This window comes from Gopherus flavomarginatus, chromosome 2 (assembly GCF_025201925.1).
Source record: "Gopherus flavomarginatus isolate rGopFla2 chromosome 2, rGopFla2.mat.asm, whole genome shotgun sequence".
Classification (NCBI taxonomy): Eukaryota; Metazoa; Chordata; order Testudines; family Testudinidae; genus Gopherus; species Gopherus flavomarginatus.
This window is the reverse complement of record NC_066618.1, coordinates 218391600-218401223: the sequence shown is the minus strand read 5'-3', so window position 1 is coordinate 218401223 and position 9624 is coordinate 218391600. Positions and strand designations below refer to the sequence as shown.

The 9624-nt window shown below is 46.0% G+C and overlaps 1 long non-coding RNA gene across 1 annotated transcript in view; it reads right to left on the bottom strand.

Annotated features, from left to right (window-relative positions):
* Positions 1-5941: 5941 nt before the first annotated feature.
* LOC127045693 (uncharacterized) overlaps positions 5942-9624 on the bottom strand; it is a 45239-nt gene continuing 41556 nt past the window's right edge. Inside the window, exon 3 of the long non-coding RNA XR_007772798.1 lies at positions 5942-9578. This is a non-coding gene — a long non-coding RNA (uncharacterized LOC127045693). The remainder of the gene's footprint in view (positions 9579-9624) is intronic.

Sequence of the window (9624 nt, the reverse complement as noted above, 5' to 3'; positions counted from 1 at the left end):
AAAAGGCTAAGCAAAACACAGCCAACCCTAACAACCCTGCGCCAATTACTGTTCCACAGCACAGGAAATTTCCCACCTACAAGGCAGGTGATGACACCGAGGCCTTCTTGGAAGATTTTGAAAGAGCCTGTCTTGGGTACGGCATCCCTGAAGACCAGTACATGGTTGAATTGAGGCCACAGCTCAGTGGACCTTTAGCAGAGGTAGCAGCTGAAATGCCTAAGCAGCAAATGAATGACTATAAACTTTTTCAAACCAAGGCCAGATACAGAATGGGGATAACCCCGGATCATGCCCGTCGGTGTTTCAGAACCCAAAAGTGGAAACCAGATGTGTCATTTCCCAAACACGCCTACTACATTGCAAAAAATTATGAGGCCTGGATATCAGGACACAATGTTAAAACCTTGGAAGAACTGCACCTCCTCATACAAATGGAGCAGTTCTTGGATGGTGTTCCTGAGGACATAACACGGTACATACAAGATGGAAAACCCAAAGATCTTGCTGAGGCGGGGGAGATTGGAGCCAGATGGATGGAAGTGGCAGAAAGCAAGAAAGCTACGGTCAAGGGGAACGAATACCCCAGGGGGCAAACCGATCATAAACCCTACAACCGAGGGCAGCCAAAAACCCCACCTACAACCCAAGTAAAGCCACAGACACAGTATTCTTCCACCTCACCAGTCTCCAGTAACTCACCTCGGCCCAGTGACCCATCAGATGGAAGATGCTTTAAGTGTAATGAACTGGGACATATCAAGGCCAACTGTCCAAAGAACACCATGCGAGTGCAATTCATTACACCACCATCACCCAAAAGATCCCCAGGCCCAGATGCCTCTCAAATACCCTTGGAGCGAAGAGAAAATTTGAGAGTGGGCGGAAAGAAGGTTACTGCGTGGAGAGACACGGGGGCACAAGTGTCAGCTATCCACCAATCCTTTGTAGACCCCAAATTCATCAACCCAAAGGCCAAAGTGACAATTTACCCCTTCATGTCACAAGCTGTAGACTTGCCTACAGCTCAACTGCCTGTCCAGTACAAGGGCTGGTCAGGAATGTGGACTTTTGCAGTCTATGACAATTATCCTATCCCCATGCTACTGGGGGAAGACTTGGCCAACCAGGTGAAGCGGGCCAAGAGAGTGGGAATGGTTACACGTAGCCAAACCAGGCAAGCTTCCAGACCCATTCCTGTTCCTGAGCCGTCCACAGAGGCCCCGTCTGTGTTACCAGAGACCCAGACAGAGGTAGTGGACCCGGATTCCATGCCTACCACTGAAACAGCCACAGCACCTCCAGTCCCAGGCCCGGAACTGGAACAGCAACCAGCACCAGCAATTGCAACCACATCTTCAAACTCAACGCCAGAGGGCGCCAGCGAGCCAGAACTGGCAGAAGCAACATACAGCCATACCCAAAAGGCTCAGCCAGAGCCTGAAATACCCTCAGGTGCACCAGCGGAGAGCGGTTCACCAGCAACGGAAACAACCCCATCATCTACAACACTTCCAGAGGGACCAAGCCCAAGTCCCCAGTCTGAGGAAGAACTGGTGACCCCAGCCTCAAGCAAACAGTTCCAGACTGAGCAGGAAGCAGATGACAGCCTTCAGAAAGCTTGGGCGGCGGCACGAAGCACCCCACCGCCTCTCAGCTCTTCTAATCGATCCCGGTTTGTTATAGACCAAGGACTTTTATACAAGGAGATTCTTTCTGGTGGACACCGGGAAGAATGGCAGCCGCAAAAACAGTTGGTGGTTCCAACTAAGTACCGGGGGAAGCTAGCCCATGATCATCCCAGTGGCCATGCTGGGGTGAACAGAACCAAGGACCGGTTGGGGAAGTCCTTCCACTGGGAGGGGATGGGCAAGGATGTTGCCAAGTATGTCCGGTCTTGTGAGGTATGCCAAAGAGTGGGAAAACCCCAAGACCAGGTCAAGGCCCCTCTCCAGCCACTCCCCATAATTGAAGTCCCATTTCAGCAAGTAGCTGTGGATATTCTGGGTCCTTTCCCAAAAAAGACACCCAGAGGAAAGCAGTACGTACTGACTTTAGTGGACTTTGCTACCCGATGGCCGGAAGCAGCAGCTCTAGGCAACACCAGGGCTAACACTGTGTGCCTGGCCCTAACAGACATCTTTGCCAGGGTAGGTTGGCCCTCCGACATCCTTACAGATTCAGGATCTAATTTCCTGGCAGGGACCATGGAAAAACTGTGGGAAACGCATGGGGTGAATCACTTGGTTGCCACCCCGTACCACCATCAAACCAATGGCCTGGTGGAAAGGTTTAATGGAACTTTGGGGGCCATGATACGTAAATTCGTCAACGAATACTCCAATAATTGGGACCTAGTGTTGCAGCAGTTGCTGTTTGCCTACAGGGCTGTACCACATCCCAGTTTAGGGTTTTCACCGTTTGAACTTGTGTATGGTCACGAGGTTAAGGGATCATTACAGTTGGTGAAGCAGCAATGGGAGGGGTTTACGCCTTCTCCAGGAACTAACATTCTGGACTTTGTAAGCAACCTACAAAGCACCCTCCGACACTCTTTAGCCCTTGCTAGAGAGAATCTAAAGGATGCTCAGGAAGAGCAAAAGGCCTGGTATGACAAACATACCAGAGAACGTTCCTTCAAGGTAGGAGACCAGGTTATGATCTTAAAGGCGCAACAGGCCCATAAGATGGAAGCATCATGGGAAGGGCCATTCACGGTCCAAGAGCGCCTGGGAACTGTGAACTACCTCATAGCATTTCCCAATTCCTCACTAAAGCCCAGAGTGTACCATGTTAATTCTCTCAAGCCTTTCTATTCCAGAGACTTACAGGTTTGTCAGTTTACAGTCCAGGGAGATGATGCTGAGTGGCCTGACGGTGTCTACTACGACGGGAAAAAAGACGGTGGCGTGGAAGAGGTGAACCTCTCAACCACCCTGGAACGTTTGCAGCAGCAACAAATCAAGGAGCTGTGCACTAGCTTCGCCCATTGTTCTCAGCCACCCCAGGATGGACTGAACGGGCATACCACTCCATTGACACAGGTAATGCTCACCCAATCAGAACCCCACCCTACCGGGTGTCTCCTCATGCCCAAGCTGCTATAGAACGTGAGATCCAGCACATGCTACAGATGGGTATAATCCGCTCATCTACCAGTGCATGGGCATCTCCAGTGGTTCTGGTACCTAAACCAGATGGGGAAATACGCTTTTACATGGACTACCATAAGCTAAATGCGGTAACTCGTCCAGACAACTATCCAATGCCACGCACCGATGAGCTATTGGAAAAGTTGGGACGTGCCCAGTTCATCTCTACAATAGACTTAACCAAGGGGTACTGGCAAGTACCGCTAGATGAACCTGCCAAGGAGAGGTCAGCATTCGTCACCCATGTGGGGGTGTACGAATTCAATTTCCTTCCTTTCGGCCTTCGAAATGCACCCGCCACCTTCCAGAGGCTGGTAGATGGTCTACTAGCAGGACTGGGAGAATTTGCAGTTGCCTACCTCGATGATGTGGCCATTTTTTCAGACTCCTGGCCCGAACACCTACTACACCTGGAAAAGGTCTTTGAGCGCATCAGGCAGGCCGGACTAACTGTTAAGGCCAAAAAGTGTCAAATAGGCCAAAACAGAGTGACTTACCTGGGGCACCAGGTGGGTCGAGGAACCATAAACCCCCTACAGGCCAAGGTGGATGCTATCCAAAAGTGGCCTGTCCCAAGGTCAAAAAAGCAGGTCCAATCCTTCTTAGGCTTGGCCGGATACTACAGGCGATTTGTACCACACTACAGCCAAATCGCTGCCCCACTAACCGACCTGACCAAAAAGACCCAGCCAAATGCAGTTAAGTGGACTGATGAGTGTCAAAAGGCCTTTACCCAACTTAAGGCAACACTCATGTCTGACCCTGTGCTCAGGGCCCCGGATTTTGACAAGCCATTCCTGGTAACCACGGATGCATCTGAGCGTGGTATAGGAGCAGTGCTCATGCAGGAAGCAACAGATCACAACTTCCATCCTGTCGTGTTTCTCAGCAAGAAACTGTCTGAGAGGGAAAGTCACTGGTCAGTCAGTGAAAAGGAATGCTATGCCATTGTGTACGCCTTGGAAAAGCTACGCCCATATGTTTGGGGACGGCGGTTCCAGCTACAAACTGACCATGCTGCACTAAAGTGGCTTCATACTGCCAAGGGGAACAACAAGAAACTTCTTCGTTGGAGTTTAGCTCTCCAAGATTTTGATTTTGAAATTCAGCAAAAGATTCCATCACTCTCCTATTCTCTTCACAATCCAGAAGAACAATGATACGTTTAGGACTAAACAAAGCAATGAAAGACTTTGGTATGGTTTATACTTCAACTATACTTCATTGATTTTAATACTTTTTGCAGATACAGCATAATTATAACCAAAAATGCAAATCCTGCATGTAATAAATGCAATTAGTTAAGAGACACCGACTACTTACAAGCTGTGACAGGAAAAAAATAAAAAAGATTAAATATTTTGCTCTAGCACTGAGATTTCCTAGTTCTGGCTCCATATGCTTTAGAGGTTAGCAATAACATGAGAAATCATGCCTTCTACTCCACTCCCATTCCCCATGCAAAAGGATACAAGATGAACAGATATGAGTCAAAGGTATTCGTCTGACAAAAGCACTTACATGGTAAACAGCTGCTATAATATTAGATGGTCGTTGGCTGTCATTTTAGTTTGAAAGGTGTCATTAATATTAACTTTGACAAATATCCTCTCCTTGGAGAATCTGAGCCTGATCAGCAGCCTTTTACTCATGCAAGTAATCCTTAGTTATACAAAGAGTCCTGACTTGTTAATGTCCTAACACAGACCAGAACAAGACTTTGAGTCTGACCTCTTAGAGAATAAGAAAAACAAAGAAAGCACGAACAAATATAATTGTACAGCAGAGAGAGCACTCTGTATAAACTGCATCCAAAACTGGCCCCCACCAGACTCACCCAGAATTTCCATACATTTAAAGATACAGTACATAGAAAAGAGAATTGCAGCATTCCCTCCTCCCCCTTTTTTTAACTACATATATCACATTATTCATATTAGTAGTCTCAGTGGGATTACTCACCAAGTAAGGATGGCAGGAACCTGACCGTGATTTTGCAGCTATTTACCTGGATAATTCCCTTCCAACACTGTCATAGGCCTTGTCTACACTACTGGGTAAGTCGAACTAAATTACGCTACTCCAGCTACGTGAATAATGTAGCTGGAGTCGACATAGCTTAGCTTAGGTTGACTTACTGTGGTGTCCACACCACGTTGCCATTGATTTACTCTCCCATTGATTTACCTTAATCCTCTCATTGTGGTGGAGTACCAGAGTGAGTGCTCTGAGGTGAGTTTAGAGGTCCTCACTAGATCCGCTAAATTCTGCACCCTCCCCTCCCACCCAATCCTTTCCCTCCCTCCCCCCAGTGTTGCATCGATTGCAGCAGCATCATTCCCCAGTAGATGTAGACAGGGCCGTAAAAAATATTGCCTTGAGCACTTTTCTCTGAAGAAATTCACTTGAACTGTTTTTGAGTTGTGAATCTGCCTGTCCAAAAAGTCCTTAATATTGTATGTGAGGAGTGCTTAGTACAGTATTTGAATTACAATGCACAGTCCAGTTTAGACTGCCTACTCTTCCCCAATAACATGATTTAGGTTAGAAGGGGACTCTAGTGAGTTGTGATTGACCCTTCCTCAAAACTGAACTTAGAACTAAGCTGCCCTCAGTGTAAACTAATCCTAGGAAACTGGACTAGATATACCCCATCTGTCAGTGGCTATGGATACCTCAATTCTGGTTACAGGATGTACAAAAAATATATAGCTAGATTGCTGACAGTCGGTATTGAGCCAGATCCAGGTGCTGCCAGTCTCTGAGTTGTGATGTTTGGTGGAGCCATGAGGCCTAGCTGAGCTCCATGATGGTGCAGACCCAACATATTCTGAATAACTTTGTCTTCTCAATGGCGGCTGCATAATGAGGTTTATGCTGCTGTTAAGTCCCTTCCGCTTCCTATGGGAGGATTCTGTGTTTTTCCCCCCAACCCCATCCCACCCCACCCCAGGTACTTGTAGATGATGTTGGGGAGGCATTGAGTTATACCCAGTGCCTGCTGAGCTCCATAGGCTGGGGGGTGGGAGGGTCCCTCTCCAGTTGCCATTCAGCCTGGGAGATTGAATAGGCCAGCACAGCCCCAGTGGTGATCTCCAGAATTCTTACCAAGAAATGAAATCAGGGATCCATCAGGATAAAAAACAAGCAAACAAAAAGCTTGCCCCATGGAGATCTAGGGGGGGAAATGGGGGGGGGGCAATCTCCAAATCTCCCAGGCAAAACAACAATATCTACTTTCTCTCACTTTCTGTTGGGGATCCTTTCTCCCTTTGTAGCAGTTTGTTAATTTCTAATATGTGATTTATTTACAGAGAAGATTGATGTGGCTTGTGTTGATGTTTCAAGTAAGTAGCTATCCATCCAAAATACTTCTTCCTTGTCTCTGTTGCATTTTATACAATGAAAAGATGCCTGTTGCCTATGTCAGTTTTTGACAGGACAGAAGAAAATGAAGTTAATAAAGGAAGACTGGATTGGATAAATCACAACAATATGTTCGGAGAGACAGATGTTACCATAATTGTTCTCTGCCCCTGCCCCACAAATATGACCCCCAAATTCAACCATTCAGCTACTCCAAGAACTTCCAGCTAATTCCTTCCAAGGGACAAATCCTGCACTCCTTAATTGCATGACTGCAATGGGACTGCCTATGAAATGAGGAAAACAAGATCTCCAGCCACATTCTGGAGTTCACAGACACCCAAAATATCATAGGATCATAGAATATCAGGGCTGGAAGGGACCTCAGGAGGTCATCTAGTCCAACCCCCTGCTCAAAGCAGGATCAATCCCCAACAAATCATCCCAGCCAGGGCTTTGTCAAGCCTGACCTTAAAAACTTCTAGGGAAGGACATTTCACCACCTCTCTAGGAGGTGGAAACTGTTGTATTGTTTTGCTTTGGCTGACTTCTCTGTGTGCCCGGGATTAACAAAGCACTGCATTGGCATTCGCCTTCCAGAGCTTCTTTCTTGTGAAATGCTCTTTCACACTGGCATGAGGCACAGAAAGTTCAAAGAAGCTGAACTGGGTCAACAACTTGCCAACATATTCAGTGATGCTTCGGAAGAATCAGCACAGAAAATGAAAAATTACATAAGCCACTGCTGGGTAATTTCCAATCAAATAAATTAGATAGTTTTATTAGGGTTCTCAGAGGCATTGCTGCTAAAAAGGCTCGGCTCACATAGTGCCCACTTGTGGGCCTTTTGCTCTATCTTGCCACAGTCTCAGGGTCCTCTGGGTGGAGTGGACTTAAGATTGGAGGGGCCCAAACCCACAATATCTCTATAGTTCAATCTCATGGTTCACTTACTGCTGAGTTCTCCTTGATCAGAGATGCGGTACTTCTTCCCTGGTGGCTCTCAGGCTCCTAGTGATGCTTCCCTCACGTAAAGAAGCAGCTTGCTCCTTCATCTTCACCAGTTAGCCCTGAACTGGGCCAGGTTCTCTCCTTGTCTTCTCCTCCCAGGCCTGGCATTGGCTACAGGTATAGCAGGGCAGGGCCAGCTGGGCCCATAGACTCTCTTTAACCTTTTCATGCTGGTGTGAGGTTTCTCAGCTTCATCTCAATTGTATAAATAAATAAAAAATCCCACAAAATAGGCACATGGGATATCTCTAAAGTTACAGTTAGTTTTTTCTTCACAACATACAAGACCAGAAAAGCTATAGTAAGATTGGCCTAGATCATCTTCCCTCATGATCTCTGTGTGTGGAGGGGACACTCTGTTGTGTGGAAAAAGAACTCAGGCAATATTCCCCTCACCTACCATCTCTGGCATGCTCTGAAAAGTCAGGGATCTAGCTCTGGAAAGTGGCTTGGGGAGGAAGAGCATGCATGGACTTGGGAGGACTAGTGTGTTTTCCCCTCCAATACAGCCAGAGAAGCTGGTCAGAAGTAAATACAGCCACTGGCTGTATTAACCATTGTGTGGAGTCCCTCCATGCCATGGCAATGTTTTGGGGTAGTGGCTAGCAGTTGGAATAGAGTGACTACATCCCAATTTTATAGGACTTTTTATATAGGTGCCTATTACCCTCAGCCCCCGTCCCATTTTTTCATACTTGCTGTCTGATCACCATGAGCTGGAAGCCCTTTCACCATAACTCCACTGGAACTGTGCTGCCAAGGATGAGAAAGAACTGCTAGGAGCTGGGAGGCAACACATAAGAACATAACACAAGTACCTAAGAATGGCCATACTGGGTCAGACCAGTGCTCCTTCTAACCTAGTATCCTGTCTTCCGACAGTGGCCAGTGCCAGATGCTTCAGAGAGAATGAACAAAACAGGGCAATTATCAAGTGATCTATCTCCTGTTGTCCAATATCAGTTTCTGGCAGTCAGAGGTTTAGAGACACCAGGAGAATGAGGTTGTGCCCCTGACCATCCTGGCTAATAATCAGTGATGGAGCTATCCTCCAGGAACGTATCTAATTATTTTTTAATCCAATTATACTTTTGGCCTTCAGAACATCCCCAACAAGTCACTCAGATTGACTGTGTGTTGTATGAAAAAGTACTTCCTTCTGTTTGTTTTAAACTTGCTCCCTATTAATTTCATTGGGTGGCCCTTGGTTCTTGTGTTATACAAAAGGGTAAATAACATTTCCTTATTTACTTTCTCCATACCAGTCATGAGTTTATAAACCTCTATCATATCCCCCCCGTAATCATCTCTTTTCCAAGCTGAACCATCCCAGTCTTTCTAATGTCTCCATGTATGGAACTTGTTTCATACCACTAATCATTTTTCTTGCTCTTTTCTGTACCTTTTCCAATTCTAAAATATGTTTTTTGAGAGGGGGCAACCAGACCTGCACACAAGTTGTGGGGGTACTATAGATTTATTAATGGCATTACGATATTTTCTGTCTTCTTATCTATCTCTTTCCTAATGGTTTCTAATATCTGTTAGGAGTTTGACTGCTTCTATATATTAAGGAGATGTTTTCCGAGAACTATCTACAATGACTCCAAGATTTCTTTCTTGATTAGTAACAGCTAATTTAGACCCCATAATTTTGTATGGATAGTTGGGATTATGTGTTCCAAATGTGCATCACTTTACACCTATCAACATTGAATTTCATCTGCAATTTTATTGCCCAGTTGACCAGTTTAGTGAGATCCCTTTGTAACTCACTTAAATCAACTTTGGACTTAACACAGAATCACTTGGTCTCTATACAGAAATGTCTGGTCTCTGGCAGATCTCTTGAGATTTCCTGGTTCTCTGGTCCGAACACCTTGTATATTTCAAAAGGGGCAGCTGAGAAAGAGAAAAATATGCACTCACACCTCTCTGATTGAATGGTGCAGAGAAAACTCCTCAAGGAAGTTCCCTGTTCCTTGTGAAGGTTTGTCGCAGGTAGAGGAATGATCTGACCCATTGTTAGACCTCTTAGAAATCTTTCTCCTAAAAAATTAAAAGGAGATTCTCAAGTTATTTACCAGATTTCTTA